This window comes from Heloderma suspectum, chromosome 4 (assembly GCF_057233095.1).
Source record: "Heloderma suspectum isolate Gila_16-S chromosome 4, 16-S_ref, whole genome shotgun sequence".
NCBI classification, from domain to species: domain Eukaryota; kingdom Metazoa; phylum Chordata; class Lepidosauria; order Squamata; family Helodermatidae; genus Heloderma; species Heloderma suspectum.
In genome coordinates, this window is record NC_139461.1 from 209,808,827 (window position 1) to 209,825,453 (window position 16,627).

General features: G+C 44.4%; 1 long non-coding RNA gene across 1 annotated transcript in view; it reads left to right on the forward strand.

The window, feature by feature from the left end:
• Positions 1-16,627, forward strand: part of LOC146348014 (uncharacterized) — a 70,480-nt gene that overhangs the window by 31,122 nt on the left and 22,731 nt on the right. The gene's annotated exons all lie outside the window — the stretch shown is intronic.

Genomic DNA, 16,627 nt, shown 5'->3' on the forward strand with positions numbered 1-16,627 from the left:
CTTACTCCCCTAGAAATAAAAGGCCACTTTGCTGAATTTTCTCTAAATTTTCTTCCTCATTTGGGGGGGGGAGGGTTTAACCTTCGCTCCCTCCCCCTTCCTCCAACAATGCCCCCAAATGATGCTAGGTTTGGGGTATTGTGAAGAATGCAAAATGGGGGGCAGAGGGCCAACACAATGTGTTGCCACTTGCAGAGGCAAAGCAAAATACCCCCCCCCAAAAAAAATCCTTAGGAAAAAAGAAAGAAGCTCTGCTACAACCCCTGCCAATGGTGAGCCCTACCTATGAGAAACTGTTGGAGAATTTCTCCTCCCACTGGAGAAATTTGGTGAAATTGACCTCCCAATTTATCTGCCCACAAATAGGATGGACGCCATTTGTGCAGAGCTCTAAAAAATAAGTGAGACTTTCTTTCTTCAGAAAGAACTTTCTATTATACTGTCTCTTTTTCATGAGTTTCATAACAGCTATGTGGTGTAGTGGTTAGACAGCCAGTGTAGCCTGGTGGTTAGAGTGTTGGACTGGGACTTGGAAGATGGGGGGTTCTAGTCCCCACTTGGCTATGGAAGCTCACTGAGTGACATTGGGCTGGTCTCAACCACACACATTGTTTGTGTGTTCTTTCTGAAGCAGTTACACTTGTACAAATGTAGCATGAGCAGAAAGATTAGCAAGCTTCTCTTTCTTTGAATAAGAAGCACACTCTGCACATGCTCAGGGGATGGACAAAATGAGGAATAAACATACCGGGGAATATGAAGAACTATATCCTTCCATTATGTGTGTGTATGTGTGTGAGGGGAGCTTCTCATTCAGCTGTTTCCCTGTTTCTCCCTCCCCTCATTCACCCAAGGCTCTTCTGAGATAACTAACAGGAGGTTTGATCATGAGCTGGATGTGGAAATACAAAGCTGAGCTGGAGGCAAGTGGGGTGCTGACATGTGTAGGAGTAAGTCACATTGAACTCAATAAGACTTACTTCTGAGTAGACATGCACAGAATTGGTTCTTCTCTCCATTTTAGCCTCACAACGTCAACAACAATGCTGGATGTGGAAATATAAAGCTTAGCAGGGAGAATAATGCCTCGTGCAGGGCTCCAGGACTGGCATGGTCATTTTAAAAGGTTTTTTCTTTCTTTAAAACAGTGTTGCTTTAAACAAATAGGCTATCACTCAGGCACACCTAGGACAGCCTTCTTTTGGGAAGCACCTACAAGGAGGAGGAAGTGTTTTGGCTGAAAGTAATTACTGCACATCAGGGCGGGGGGGGGGGATATGTAAATATTCATGAAAAATAGCGATTCTTACACAGTTATGCAGACTCACGGAGATGGCTGGGCACTGGAATTACGGTTGTCGGTACGCATTTATCTTCATAATTTTTGGAGTGGAAAAAAAGAATTCCTTGGGCTTGTGAATGGCGGAACAGAGCACTGGCCACAAACTGTGGAAGTCAAGCAGGACCGAAGGCACACAATTCGTACATCCCTAGTAGATGGAAGATTGGATGGGACCTTCCTTCAGCTTTGTGTCAGGGTGGAAACTGAGCCAATAGAGCCCCAGAGCAGTTCTGATTCTGAGGAGGAACAGCAATCCGTGGGAGAGGAGTTCGCTCATCTCTCACAAGCACAGCAGCTGGCAGAGATTCCTCCTGCCAGCATTTCTGGGACAGACAGTGACCCTGGCAGTGAGAGAGCGCTGGAGGGGGGCTTGCTGGACGCTTGGCGCAGACGCAGGGAGCGACGACAGATGGAAGGCGCCGAAAGGAGGCATAGCGCTCATTTGGCGCGCGAACAACGGTCGCGTCCCAAGGACCCAAGGGAAAGAAGGAGGATCTCTCCCTAGCCCATAAGTTCAGGGTCTTCCCATGATTCTCCTTCAAACGGGGACCAACTGCCTTACCTGGAGCTTAGGCTACTCAGCTATCTTTCCTCAGTGCTGTTCCTTGCTTTGGCGCTAGCAACTAGTATTCTGAAAGAGTCATAAAGTAATAAAGGAATAAAGTCTTGGAAAGAATTCCTCATCGTTTGTGTCCTGAGTTGGCTATTGGTGGGTACTGCAAGAGGCAGCTAGGGTGCTCCTGACACTTGGAACTTCAGCTGCCAAGAATTTAGTAATAACTACCTTAAATGTTTTTTCTACATGAGGTATTTATTGTGCACTCATCATTCCCTATTCATGGTTGTTTATGGGTTCTTTAAATGATCGTATGACCCTCTAGTTTAACTTCTGTTTTTAAAAACCATTTCCAGTGAGTTTTTTAGAGCAGGTAAATGTGGTATTATTTAAAGAAAGTGAAAGAAAATACTATTTCCACTTGTGCATTTGTGCTATTCCATTATATCACAGTGCCACCTAGAGGTTATGTAGCAGAACAGCAGGAAAAGAAACATTTTTATGTAGTGCTCAGAACTCAATTCTACGACAAATGCAGAAGTACATACAATAGATTAACAGCCTGGTGTAGAAAAGCTCTAAGCAGACACAAAGCCTGAAAACACTGGACCAGCACCCACTCACTCCAGGTGCACAGATGGAGCTCATGGACCACAAGCAAGGGGGGGGCGGGACTGGGGCTGCCACCAGAAAAAGAAGCCTGCACTGATTTTGCAAGAGGCAGGCAGGACTAAGCATATGTGCTTGCCAATTTTCCTTGGCCTCCTAAATCCTGAGATTGGGCCATTCTTCTTCACACACTACACTATATTATTTCCTTCTGACTGTATGCAATCTCGAAGGATGGTTTTAAAGTTCAAATGGCAGCAATCATGAGGTATGTATGTGAAAATCCCACCCCCTGCACTGCTGCCAAAGAAGTTTATTTTTTATCGTGGCTTCTACGAGAAATTAGCAATGACTTCCAGCACTGGTTGTAAAAATGGCAATAATAAAAACATATCCCATTACTCATAGACGTGCTCATGCACCCTGTCCATAAATCCAGTCATCAGGGTCCGGATGTAGAAATGTATATATTAAGAACAATATGCTTGAATACATGCTAGTCATGTAGTCATATCCTAGGATGTTTACTTAGAAGTAAAGCTACTAAATTTGATGGAATTTAGTAAAAGTGCATGGGATTGCAACTTTAATATTTTTCCAGTAGATAAAATATAAGCTTCTCAACACGTTGATTGATGGGTCTTTCAAATCATTTTAGTATTTTTCACTCTCACAGACACAAGGAATTGTTGGAAATATATTTTGTTTCACTGAAGTTATGGTTCCATGGAGAAATACCAAATTCTAAACCTGTAAGTCAGCTCTACATTAGGAGTCCAGTTCTGTGCAGACATATTACTTTCAGTTACCACAAGATGGCCCTCTTAGTACAGTCTTGTACCTCAACATAAATAATCCCAAACTTGAATCCCAACCTAGAGTGTATAGTATAGAATCTAGCTAGGAATATCTGTAGAAATATAGCATGAGTAACTTTTCTTCAGTGCTTACAAAGGTTTGGGGCCAATTATATAACTAAGCGAACTTTCATTTCTCAGGTTTATAAACTACATCTACATTTGTGTTTTCTAGAGATGTCATAATTCAGCTGGAGTTAATTAAAAAGCATTAAACTCTAGCTAGTTAAAAGTGCCAAAAGATGAATCAGTTTCTTGAAGGATATTAGATTATTTTAGACAAGCAACATAAGAAGAACCCACTAAAGTATCCAAAATTATGAAATACTGAAAAAACCAAGATTAATTCTTTTATTCATACCCTAACATATCATTTTAGTCCCTAAGAGATATACACGATGCAATAAAAGAAAAATTGGGGAGTTGAGCCAATAAAAGAGATACTTTTCTTCATAAAATATACATACTGGTATCCTTCTGGATGCCTGGAGAGGCTGGGCATTGGAGACATCATGTTACAGTAGTTCCGGTCCTTCCTCTCCGGCAGGTACCAGAGGGTAGCACTGGGAGAGGAGGTCTCGGACCCGTGGCCACTCACTTGTGGGGTGCCACAGGGTTCCATCCTCTCCCCGATGCTATTTAACATCTATGTGAAGCCACTGGGAGCTATCATCAGGAGGTTTGGGGTGCAGTGTCATCAATATGCGGATGACACGCAGCTCTACCTCTCATTCAAATCTTCACCAAGGTTGGCTGTAGAATCCCTGTCCAAATGTCTGGAGGTGGTGAATGGCTGGATGGGAAGGAATAAGCTGAAGCTGAACCCTGACAAGAGCGAGGCACTTTTGGTAGGAGACAAGAGGAGGTTGGGAGATGTTGACCTGGTGTTGAATGGAGTACGGCTACCCTTGAAAGACCAGGTCTACAGCCTGGGGGTCATTTTAGACTCCCAGCTGTCCATGGAGGCTCAGGTGCCAGCTGTGAGCCAGACAGCACTGTACCAACTCCATCTGATATGGCAGCTGTGCCCCTACCTTCCCGACCATCTGCTCCCATCGGTAGTACATGCCCTGGTCTCCTCTCATCTCAACTACTGGAATGCACTCTACGTGGGGCTACCCTCGAAGACGGTTCGGAAGCTGCAGCTGGTGCAGAACGCGGTGGCTTGCCTGATTAAAGGCAGCCGCCGGTGTGATCACATCACTCCAGTGCTGAAGGAGTTGCACTGGCTACCAGTTGTTTTCCAGGCCAAATTCAAGGTTTTGGTTTTGACCTTTAAAACCCTATATGGTTCCAGCCCAGCCTATCTCAAGGAGCACCTCCAGTAACACCTGACAGGCCACTTAACAAGATCAGTCTCGGATGGCCTTCTCTCTGCCAGGACAGCCAGGCTGGTGAGGATGAGGGAGAGAGCCTTCTCTGTGGTGGCCCCCACTCTGTGGAACTCCCTCCCTAGGAAACTCTGCCATGCCCCCTCTTTAATGAACTTCCACCACACATTCAAAACTTGGTTGTTCAGGCAGGCATTTGGGGTGGGTTAGGGTATTTTTAGACGATGTTTTAATGTGTAATTTTACTGTTTTAAATTGTACTGTTGTACATCGCCCAGAGTGGCCGGGTGACTGGCCAGATGGGCAGTTAAGAAATTTAATTAAAAAATAAAAAAAAAATAATCTGTCATGACACAAGGAATTTTGGTTTTTATCAGCGATTTGGGCAATATTTAGAGTATCCTTATACAGAAAGGTGATGTACAAATCTATTTCAATGGCCTGTTTGACATGTAAAATGTTCCAGTGATCAAATATTGTAATAAAGGGAAATAATGTCAAGTATTTTAGAGAGTCTGAGCTTTTCTATATGAGGCTGTTAATCCGCTGTATCTACTTTCGGTTTTATCACAGAATTAAGATCCAAGATCTACACAAGAAGCGTTTCCTTTTCTGCTTTTCTGCTACATAACCTCTAGGTGGCACTGTGCCACACAATTACACAAGTAGAAAAATACATTTTCTTTTGCTTTCAGAAAAAAACTCCATTTTCCCCACTCTAAAATGCCCCCCAGGAAAGTGCTCACAGAAGTGAAACTGGAGGGTCACAACAGTATCTAAAGATCCCATAAACAACCACGAGTAAGGAATGATGAGCATACAATAAATGCCTCATGTAGAAATGCTCACAAAGTAAAAAATTTGTGAGTACAAACTGCAGAATTACACAAAGTTCTTCCACTGGACAATCATCCTACAGAGTCATTTTAGTTTTGTAGTATGTTGTTTCTACCACAGACAAAAGGCTGGCATGGTTATAAACTGGACTTCCAGCAGAGGAGAGGGGAGGAATGCAAAGACAAATAATTGGGTGAGGAGGCACAGCCTGTTTCAGCACCTCAGAATGTTTAAACATACAGACAGCACATCCAGGAAAGTACCTGGTAACTCTATTCTAATTGTCCCATTTAATTTATTTTTAAGCAGATGAAATCTGTGTAAATGGCAACTCAAAAAGATCAACTCATTTATAAATGCAGGTAATGAACAAGTCATCTTATTGTACATTTCCCAGACTCTTACTGAATACACTTGGTACAAAAAAAAATCTATCCCATGGCAGCCTGCTTCTGAGCTGACCTAGGGCAGTGTTCTTCACTGCAAGGCCTCAAGGCAGCTCCCAGTCATCTCAAGTGCAGCCCTCTGTCTCTCTCTTTGCAGTAGCTGCTCACTCGCAGCAGGGGCTCTCTAGCTTTGGCTTGTATGCTTTAATGATCAGCCAACTGCTGTAGTCTGGGCTACTGGAGGAGGCTTTCAGGGGTGGGGAGCCAGGAGACCTGCTGCCTTTTAGCTATAAGGAGAGGGGAAGAGGACACAATCAGCCAATTAGCTAACATTGTGTTGTGGAGGAGCCCAAGAGGCAAAGAACAGCATAGTTTGCTAGCTGCAATGGTGTACTGTGCAGGGAAAAATGAAATGCATGGGCAAGAAGAACAGTGTGGAGAGATTTTGCAGCTCTGAGTAGAGCCAAGCACTTTCTCAGTGACAAGAAAAATCTAAGGACCAAATGAGCCTGTCCAAATTTGCCTGCCTGATGACTTGGTGGCTGACTGATGAGGCCTTGCTTGGAGGACGGAAAGGGGGACGGAAAGGAGAGGCCTGAAAAGGCGTCAGAGTTTGATGTATAGCATCACCACTTGACTGGAAGGTAGGGTGAACAGAAGAGCCCCCTCCCCATGGCCCGGGAAAGGCCTCCAAGTGTCCTCAAAGGAGGTGCCTCGACCCAAGATGGCTCCTGATTGAAAAACAGTGAAAATCACTGGCTCGTTAACTGTCTGAAAGTTAACTTATTAAACATACTATTCATACACAGATGAAGAATCAAGAGACCAAGAAGTTCCTCATATGTGGGGTTTCCTACACAGAGTGCTGGATAAATCACATGACTACATTCTCTAGCAGCATCAAGTGATGACTTGCAGGTGTGAATAAGCCATTCCTCATCAAATAGCATTCAGCTGTTTCATACCTTTCAGTTGGTTCATACACTTAGCTGCTCCTCATGTAGAAAGCCGTATAGAAATCAAGCTGAGAAACCAAGTCATGTAATAAACATGTGAACTTTCTCAGAGATCATCTCTTGCTGGAGAAAGCATGTACATATCATCACACAGGAACTGGGGTATGGGAGTTTATTTCACTGGGGTACAGTAATCAAGCTGTGAGGACCATATGGTTTGCGTACTCCCCCCAGCTGTCCTCCTATGGGTTGTTCAGACAAACCAGAATTTGTCATCATGTCAGAGGCACCAAAGGATGGTTAACACGTTTCCTGTAAACCAGGATCAAAACATTTGCAGGTTTGTCTCATATTGGGATGAAAGGGAAAGAATACGTGCAGAGGAGGGAAAACATGGGCCCGAGGCTCCTCATTTCTTTTTCATGTACTACCAAATCATAAAATGAATCTCGAATACAAGTTGTAATGCCTGATGCCTATTTTTTTTTTCCTTCTTTGAAGTTTATTTCATGGTGAATCTATTGGGTGGGATGCTTGGCTACATGCTACTTTGCACTTGTTTTTGCACTGTTATGAGAAGACCATCACACTGGCAGCTGCACATTTGCCTGTGAGCATTATTTAACCTGCAGATCCTTTATTGCCAGTTATTTAGCACATGAAGCACAAGCAGCTCAGCTGGACTCTCAGAGAACAAAATGAGCTTGCAGGGTTAGCAAACAGCTGTTCTTTTCTAAATGAAACAGATTTGACGAGGAGCCATTGTGGGTGCAATCAACATGGCTCCCCTCGGTGCCCTATCACTTTTGGGTCTGAAATTGCATTTTAATAGGGATCAATGAGAGCAAGGAGGGGCAAACGCTGCTGATTACAGTTCAAGAAGATGGTCTGTGAATTGTGATTATCTCTCTCTTCTCCCTCATGGGCCCAGCACTAACCTGTTTAGCTCATTTCATCAAGCAGGAACTGATTAGACAGAGGGCATCCATTTGTAATCAGATTGCTTGTTTGTTTTGCAAAATTCATTGTCAATTCTTTATGCCAGCTCCAGTTTAGAGCTTGCTTTCAGTACAGTTCAACTGGGCTTTAAAGAGATGGTGATGAGGTATGCATTTTTCTGCATCACCCCCTTTCTAACAGTCTGAGAAGAAAACTACCACTTGTAAAACTACCATCTGGGCCGTGGACATTTTCCATCATCCACCCAGAGCCTTCATCAGTAGACACATACCGCCACTGGGAAGAGCCAGGAGCTGCAGATTGTCTAGCTAGACAATCTGCAGCTCCTGGCTCAATCTGCATGTGAGAAGATGCTTCTTCTTCCCAGGGACAAAAACATCTGGTGCTACCTGGTCCTGGTTCCTAGGCAGTACATATCTGGGGTGATGCTATTCTTCCCTATGGTGTCCATGGAGCCTTCAAAGATCATTTCTAGCCAAGGTGATTGAGAAGGTGGTAGCCTTCCAACTCCAGAAATATTTCGATAATACTGATTATCTGGATCCATTTCGATCTGGCTTTCAGATGGAATATGAAACTAGGATTGCTTTGGTTACCTTTAGTTCTACACTGAGAACAGGAGTAATAGGATTAGTAGTGCATCCCTACTAATTTTCCTGGACCTTTTGATGGATTTAAATACCATTAATCATGAAATCCTTGGGAGCACTGTATTGCAGTAGTTGTGGTCCCTTCTGTTGTGTCGTGGCCAGCACTCTTGATCATTGCCTGGGCTTGCTAACAGGCCGGAGAAATGTGAACAAGCTGAGATTAAATCCAGGCAAGATAGAAGAGCTGTTGGCCGGTAGGAAGTCAGGCTCAGGGATTGGGATTTAACCTATTCCGGAAAGGGTTACACTCTCCCTGAAAGACAAGATTCATAGCTTGGGAGGGCTCCTTGACCCTGTGCTGCCCCTGGATTGCCAGGTTGGGGGGGAGAAGTTAGGGATGGCCTGGTTGGTCTGATCTGGCAACAGTTATTCATGCTTTGGTCACATCATGTTTAGATCATTGCAATGTACTGTATATAGGGCTATCCTTGAAGAGTGTCCAAGCTTCAGCTGATGCAAAATGCAGCAGCTAGACTGCTAACTGGTGCATGCTAACAAGATCATATCATCCCAATATTAAAAGATCTACACTGATTAGCAGTTGTTTTCGGGGCTCAATTCAAGGTATCGGTTTTAACCTTTAAATTCTTAAATGGCTTAGGTCCTGGCTTTCTAAGGGACCAGCTGTCTCTCTATGAACCTGCCCAGTTACTAAGACTTACAGGAGAAGCCCTTTTGAGGATACTGCCAGTTGCAGGGGTCCACTTGATGGGCAAACTTGAGAAGGCTTTCTTTTGTGTGGCTCCAAAAGTGTGGAATGTACCCCCATCAGAACTATGAGTGGTTCCCTCTCTGTGCATTTAGAAAAGGTGTCAAGACTAGGAATGTCAGAGAAATCCTCAACAGAATTAAATGAGTTCATATTTTCATGAATCCGACCCACAGATTCCACAGCGGGCCACTTTTCCCCTGTCGGTTAGATTTCTCAGACCTGTGGATTGTTTTTCAGGTTTTCCCAAATTTTGCGCAAATTTTGTTGTAGAAAAATACACAGAATTTTAAAGACCAGCCAAAAATGCACGTTTCTCCCATAGACTAAAGTATGAAAATGTGCATTTTGAGGAAATTCGTGCATATTCACCCATGTGAATTTCCACAATTGCGAGTTTGCACTGACATGGCGAAAAACCCAATTCCATCGCTGGGCAGACAATAGTAAGAAAGGCACCTGACAATCCACGAAACACAGATGGAACAGATATTACACAATCTCTACATTCTATGTCTTTAGACACAGAGCTAAAACAAACATTATGCAAGTAGTCCTCTGCTTATGCAACAGGAGATCCCCTTCCCTTCCTCCCCCCTGCCTGCCCACTAAATCTGCCCCGGAGGATCTCCCAAACCTCTGAAGCACAATTGTGTCTGGGTGTGAGAGGGGCTAGAGGGGGAGGAGCTATTTGATCCACTAGCTGTGTCTGTTCCAGTGGGGAAAGGACCCTAAGCAATACATTACTCTGGGGAAAGGACCTTTTCCCACTGGGGAAAGGACCCCATTCAGTACAACCCACATCTCTAGCTTGGCTTTTGATGAGAGTGAAGGGGACTCTTGCACATCCTTTTACAAATCTATTCACATTCTGTGCCCCCTCCCCCACTGCCAAAATTTCGCTCATATTTAATTACTCATACACACACATCAAGAATTTGATAGCAGGCCTCTTAGAAAAAAAAAATAGAGCCCAGAAAAGAAAATAATCGCAGGTGTCCTCGCCTGCTCCAGCATCAGTTCCTAGCTTTCCATTAGCTCCATCTCCCCATCCCCAGTTTCCATCAGGTGCCTTCACATGCAAGCTGGCCATAGCAGAGAGGAAACCTGCAACAAATCACCTTCCTGTGAACCATGCCAGAGCAGCCCAGAAAACTTCTCAAAAGTTTTAACAATGCTATTCCTTAAATCAGAACGGTCTGAAACACCATGGGTAGTATCCAATGTTAGCCCTACTCCAAGTAGACCCATCGAAATGAATGGGACTCAAGTTAGTCCTAAGTAACTCAACTCTCATTCTTTTCAGTGTGTCTACTCTAAGTAGGATGAATGTTGGATACTACCCCATGAAATCACATTGGATACTTCCCCATGAAATCACACCATATATTCTGTTCTTCAGATGACCTGAATAGACTTTATGCAGCTATTCTGATCTCCAGCTAGTCTATTTCATAGAATCATAGAATAGTAGGGTTGGAAGGGGCCTACAAGGCCATCGAGTCCAACCCCCTGCTCAATGCAGGAATCCAAGTCAGAGCATCCCTGACAGATGGCTGTCCAGCCTCGTCTTGAAGGCCTCCAGTGTGGGAGAGCCCACCACCTCCCTAGGTAATTGGTTCCATTGTCATATTGCTCTAACAGTCAGGAAGTTTTTCCTGATGTTCAGCCAGAATCTGGCTTCCTGTAACTTGAGCCCATTATTCCATGTCCTGCACTCTGGGATGATTGAGAAGAGATCCTGGCCTTCCTCTCTGTGACAGCCTTTCAAGTACTTAAAGAGTGCTATCATATCTCCCCTCAGTCTTCTCTTCTCAAGGCTAAACATGCCCAGTTCTTGCAGTCTCTCTTCATAGGGCTTTGTTTCCAGTCCCCTGATCATCTTTGTTGCCCTCCTCTGAACCTTCTCCAGTTTGTCTGCATCCTTCTTAAAGTGTGGCGCCCAGAACTGGACACAGTACTCCAGATGAGGCCTAACCAGTGCTGAGTAGAGGGGAACTAGTACTTCCTGGGATTTGAAAGCTATCTTCTATTAATGCAGCCCAAAATGGCATTTGCCTTTTTTGCAGCCACATCACATTGTTGGCTCATATTCAGCTTGTGATCGACAACAATTCCAAGATCCTTCTCGGTTGTAGTGTTGTTGAGCCACGTATCCCCCATCTTGTAACTGTGCATTTGGTTTCTTTTTCCTAGGTGCGGAACTTGGCATTTATCCCTATTAAATGTCATTCTGTTGTTTTCTGCCCAGCGCTCCAGTCTATCCAGATCACTTTGAATTTTGTTTCTGTCTTCCAAAGTATTAGCTATCCTGCCCAATTTTGTGTCATCTGCAAATTTGATCAGCATTCCCTGCACCTCCTCCTCCAAGTCATTAATAAAAATGTTGAAGAGCACTGGGCCCAGGACTGACCCTGCAGTACCCCACTCATTACCTCTCCCCAGTTTGAGAAGGTCCCATTGATAAGCACTCTTTGAGTCCGATTCTGTAGCCAACTGTGGATCCACCGGATTGTTGTTTCATCTACCCGCTTTGAGCTAGTTTGCTCATCAAGATATCATGGGGCACTTTGTCGAAAGCTTTGCTGAAGTCGAGGTATATTATCCCTAACATTTCTCAGTTTTATTTCTAAGGATCATCTTAGACATGGATATGGACATGGATATGGACATCTTAGACATGGACAGTTAATGGATAACTGTTGAATTCTGATCTTATTCTTTGACTGCATACACAAGGAAAGAAGAGATTGAAATCTGCGTGAAAATACATTGTTCTGAGTTGTTGGTCCTAAAGCTCAGTTTAGACATGTGAGGGCCACATAAAAAGCATTTACCCATGGATTTGTTCTATATGGTCAGTATCACATTTAAAAGATGTCTACTGTGACCACATACATAGATTATTATCAGTGAGAAATTCATTTTAACACTAGCACATTCAGTAAACACCAAAAGTGAAATGCACCATGTGCATCAATAATAGTGATTTATAAATAATAATAAATGTGACATTAGCCATCAAAGAAAGTGGAGCTTTTTGGTCTTTGTTGTTTTCTTTTGTTTCTTCACCCAGCAGCATCATGTCTAAGATGATCTTTAGAAATAAAACTGAGAAATATTAGGGATAATTTTAAAATATGTAATTTGATTCCATTGTGCAAACAGACATGGCAACTTTACTATGAACATTTGCCAAGATTGGAGTATATCCTTGACAAAATATAATTTCTAATCCAAGGCCTCAGGCACTGGATTATTTCAAAAGATTTTCCCATAAGATTTAGATCTTGGCTTTAAAAAAGAAAAAAAATCAATTTGTTATGGCATCGATGGTCAAATCACAAGAAATCAGAACAGAAAGTAATACTTAATAAAATATACAAATGAAATCTTATATAGCTTGTCTGATGTAAGCTTTCTTAACATTTCACTTGCTCATATTCAGGGCTTCCATACACGCAGAGTGAAAGCAACTAATAATCACTGGTATTTAAAGTAATGCTTTAGATCATGATTCTGGTGTCGGGCTCTTTCAGTATTACCCTAGCTGCATGGAAGCTATTTCTAATTGACCTGGTTCACATGATGAAAATAAGCCAATAGCCCAGTTCGCACGAAACGAGAAACCACCATGGGTGAATTTCCCCATGGGGCCTCTTGTTGTGGCAGTGGCCACCATTTTTTATGTTCAGGGCATGGCAGGGTGCGCGGTAGCTTCTCGTTACATGTGAACCTGGTGAGGGTGGGTTGCTGAGGTGGTTGACAAGCCACCAGCAACCCTAAAATGGTCCATTGGTTCTCAGTGGCTTGTCAAGCACTCAAACAACCCACTCTTGCGGGTTTGCACTTAACAAGAAAGGACGGGGGCCTAGATTGCCAACTTGGTGTCCATGGGCACCACAACCCACTATGGCTAATAAGCCCTGTGTCAGGAATGCATCTGAGCATGTGGAGATGTCTGGTAGCTCAGATTCAGAATCAGAATGGGAACCGCCAGAGCAGAGGGAGGCAACCTCCCCAGTGAGCCCAGATACGGCAAGGCTTTCTTCCCAAGACCTTGACACACAGATGTCACAGGCTGAATGGCTCCCCCATTTCTCCACCATGAAAACACAAGTTTCAGAGGAGGAGGAGGAGGAGGGGCCAAGGGTGTGACTTGAGGAATGAGAGAATCTGGTGCACAGCAAAGCGGGAAAAGTTAGGGGCAGAGGTAAGACACTCCACCAGGTTGGCTGCTTGTGATAGTCAACAGAGGAGGGAGCCACCCTAAGAGAGGGGCATCCCTGTGAAGCTAGTCTGGCCATGAAGTTCTTGCCCAGACTGCTGGCAACTTTCCTAACTTCCACTTTGTATCCTCTATTGATATTCATAGATGTGTGGATTAGCTGGTTCATTGCAGTCTGAGAGGTTCCTAGAATATGCATTTGTAATGAAGCTAGTCGTTAACCAATAAAGTAGTGTTAGCCTGGAGCTTTGTGTTCTGGAGTGTGTTGATTGTGAAGGAAGAGGACTGTCAGGATTGATTCTGAGTGCAGGGAGATAGTTAGCGACTCAGATTCAGAAGAGGAGCAGCCAGAACTGAGGGAGATATTTTCACAAGCCAGTTCAGATATGGGCAGGCGTGCTTCTCAGGTTACCAACTCCCAGGTGGCTGGGCATGAAGCTTCCTCCTTGCCCCCTCTGTGAGAAGCAGCGAGCAGGAGGAGGAGGGGCTTGAGGACTGTGACCTAAGAGACGTGAGGTGGCAGCGCAGAGCTAAGAGGGAAACATCAGGGGTCGTTTCCCCTCTTTCCTTAAGCACTCACACACACACAGAATGAGAGGCTTCAGTCTCACGCATTTAATTCATAGTTCGCAGGTTCATTACAGGTGCAAATCCTCGAAGACTCTCTGGCTGCAGTGGAATGCCTCCAGGGGATTCAAATGGTAACACCAAAAGTTGCCCACAGTTTGAAAGGGAGGCTATCTGGCTAGGCTACCTTAGGGAGGGAGGTCCCACCCCTCACATGATGCTTCCCTGTGTAGCCTCTCACGCATAGCAAACCGGAACCGGAACCGGTTTGCTATGCGTGAGAGGCTACACAGGGAAGCATCATGTGAGGGGTGGGACCTCCCTCCCTAAGGTAGCCTAGCCAGATAGCCTCCCTTTCAAACTGTGGGCAACTTTTGGTGTTACCATTTGAATCCCCTGGAGGCATTCCACTGCAGCCAGAGAGTCTTCGAGGATTTGCACCTGTAATGAACCTGCGAACTATGAATTAAATGCGTGAGACTGAAGCCTCTCATTCTCTGTGTGTGTGAGTGCTTAAGGAAAGAGGGGCCCAAGGGGTTTTGTGATAAGGACGGAGGAACGTAACACCCTGGTGGGCTGTGGTAATTGCGCGAATCAAGTCACTGTGGCTTATTGAGTGGCTCCTGCATATCCGGGTTAGCTTTCAGTAGTAATGAAGGTGGCTTCACACATATATGTTTACCATTGGGGGAGGGGGTGCGCTCAGCCATCGTTGTTATTATATTGGTGCCTCCGTAAGATGTTAGATGAATAGGAAATGATATATTTAGGGTGCAATCCTATGCATGTTTAGGGAGAAAGAAACTCCTATGACTCACAGCATGGCCCAGCCCTAAATGTCTGGCTGGGGCATGCTGGGAATTGTAGGACTTTTTTCTGTCTGTCCACTCATAGGGTTGTACCCTTAGTAATAGTGGCATGAAGATCTTCTACATAGTCCAGGACTTCTGATTGTTCTTCTGCAGCACAGGGAGGAGTTGCAAGACCACAGCTCTAGTGTCCCACAGCCCATGTGAAAGGAATCTCATTGTTCTTGGAAATGCCTCTAGGAAAGGAATTACCAGCTACTTCCTTCCAGTTAACCTGTTCATGTCTATTTTGCTCAGTTATACCAAAACAACCAAGTGAACACGGACAACCAATTAAACCAGCCTTCCCCAACCTGGTGCTGTCCAGATGTGTTGAGCTGAAGCTCCCATCATTTGCAGCCAGCATGGCCCATCTGGAAGTCACCAGATCAGGGAAGGCTGGTTTAGATACCCCATTTGGCTTATGTAGCTGTGGTTTCCTCGTTGCTCATAATTTCTTTTTTTGAGTGTCATATTGTGCCTCTCACTTCACAGCAGCTGGCATGTATTCAAAGGTGATGGAAACGGGAAGTTTCCTCCCAACTAAGAGATTGGAGCAGGTGTCCCTTATTTCGGCTTCGTTCTTACTGTTTCAGCATGGGCGGATGCTGCAATGCTCTTGGAACTTCTCTGTAATTACTGTTCCTCTGAAACATGTCCAGAGCAAGTTTCTTCATCCAAAAGGCAATGGTCAATTTAGCAATATTTCCAGCCTTTCTAATGGCTCAGATCCTCATCTGTGTCTCACCCCACTTCACTGTGAGAGGTGACAGGAAGTCTTCCCATTAGTATAACATTTTACTTAAAAATTAACTGTGATTCTTTTGATGAAGCCACCTGCACCTTAATAGCCTGTGCAGAAAATTAAAGCATAGCGATACATGTAACCTCTCATAAATTAAAACATTTTTATCCCAGAGCTCCTAATCAGGGCATTTCCAGAGCATTTTTGCTCTGGAATGAAAATCTGTTCATCCCATATCTCATAAAATGTGCGTCCTTGGAAAAATATTTAAACTATGCTGTATCATGGACCTTGACATGTTGGCAATTATTTCTTTTACCCAGAAAAAATATATCATTTAAAAATCATATATGACATGTCTGGTGTCTACCAGAGGGGGGAAAAACCACAGTTTGGGGGGAGGTGGACCAATGGAGTGTGCTAAAGCTCTCTTGGTTGGGGTCACCATTTAATGAGCTCTGATGGCTTACCTGCTATGACAAGGGGCTTGGAGCTGCCATTTAAATACTTGGAGTTTCTCTGCTGTAACAGCACTCCTGGAACATTGTGATAAATTGCAAGTTCCAGTTCATGCAAACTACCCATCACTCATTGACCCAGTTCACACAATCCTGGAGAGGGAAATAAGCCACGGTGACTTATTTTCCCCGCTGCATGTGCCAGTCCCATGCTGGGGGGAAGGGGTCGCATAATTACTCTCTCCGGCACAACTTGCTATGTCATGCAAACCCAGCCAGAGTGGTTTCTTGCTGCGGTTAACAAGCCACCCAGAAACCAGAGGCTGTTTGGAGGTTTTGGTGTGGCTTGTTAACCATTGCAACAAGCCTTCCCACTGGGTTCGCATGTCTCGCAAACCACTCTGGTGAGGTTAATTATGCAAATCCCCCTGGCATGCAACTGGCACATGTGGCGGTGGAAATAAACCACTGTGGCTGATTTCCTCCTCCATGATTGTGCGAACAGGCCCTTCAGGCACCAGAAAAGGGGAGGCAGAGCAGGCATCAATAATGGGTCCTGCCACAGCACTGGGCCCCTGCACCTCCCTG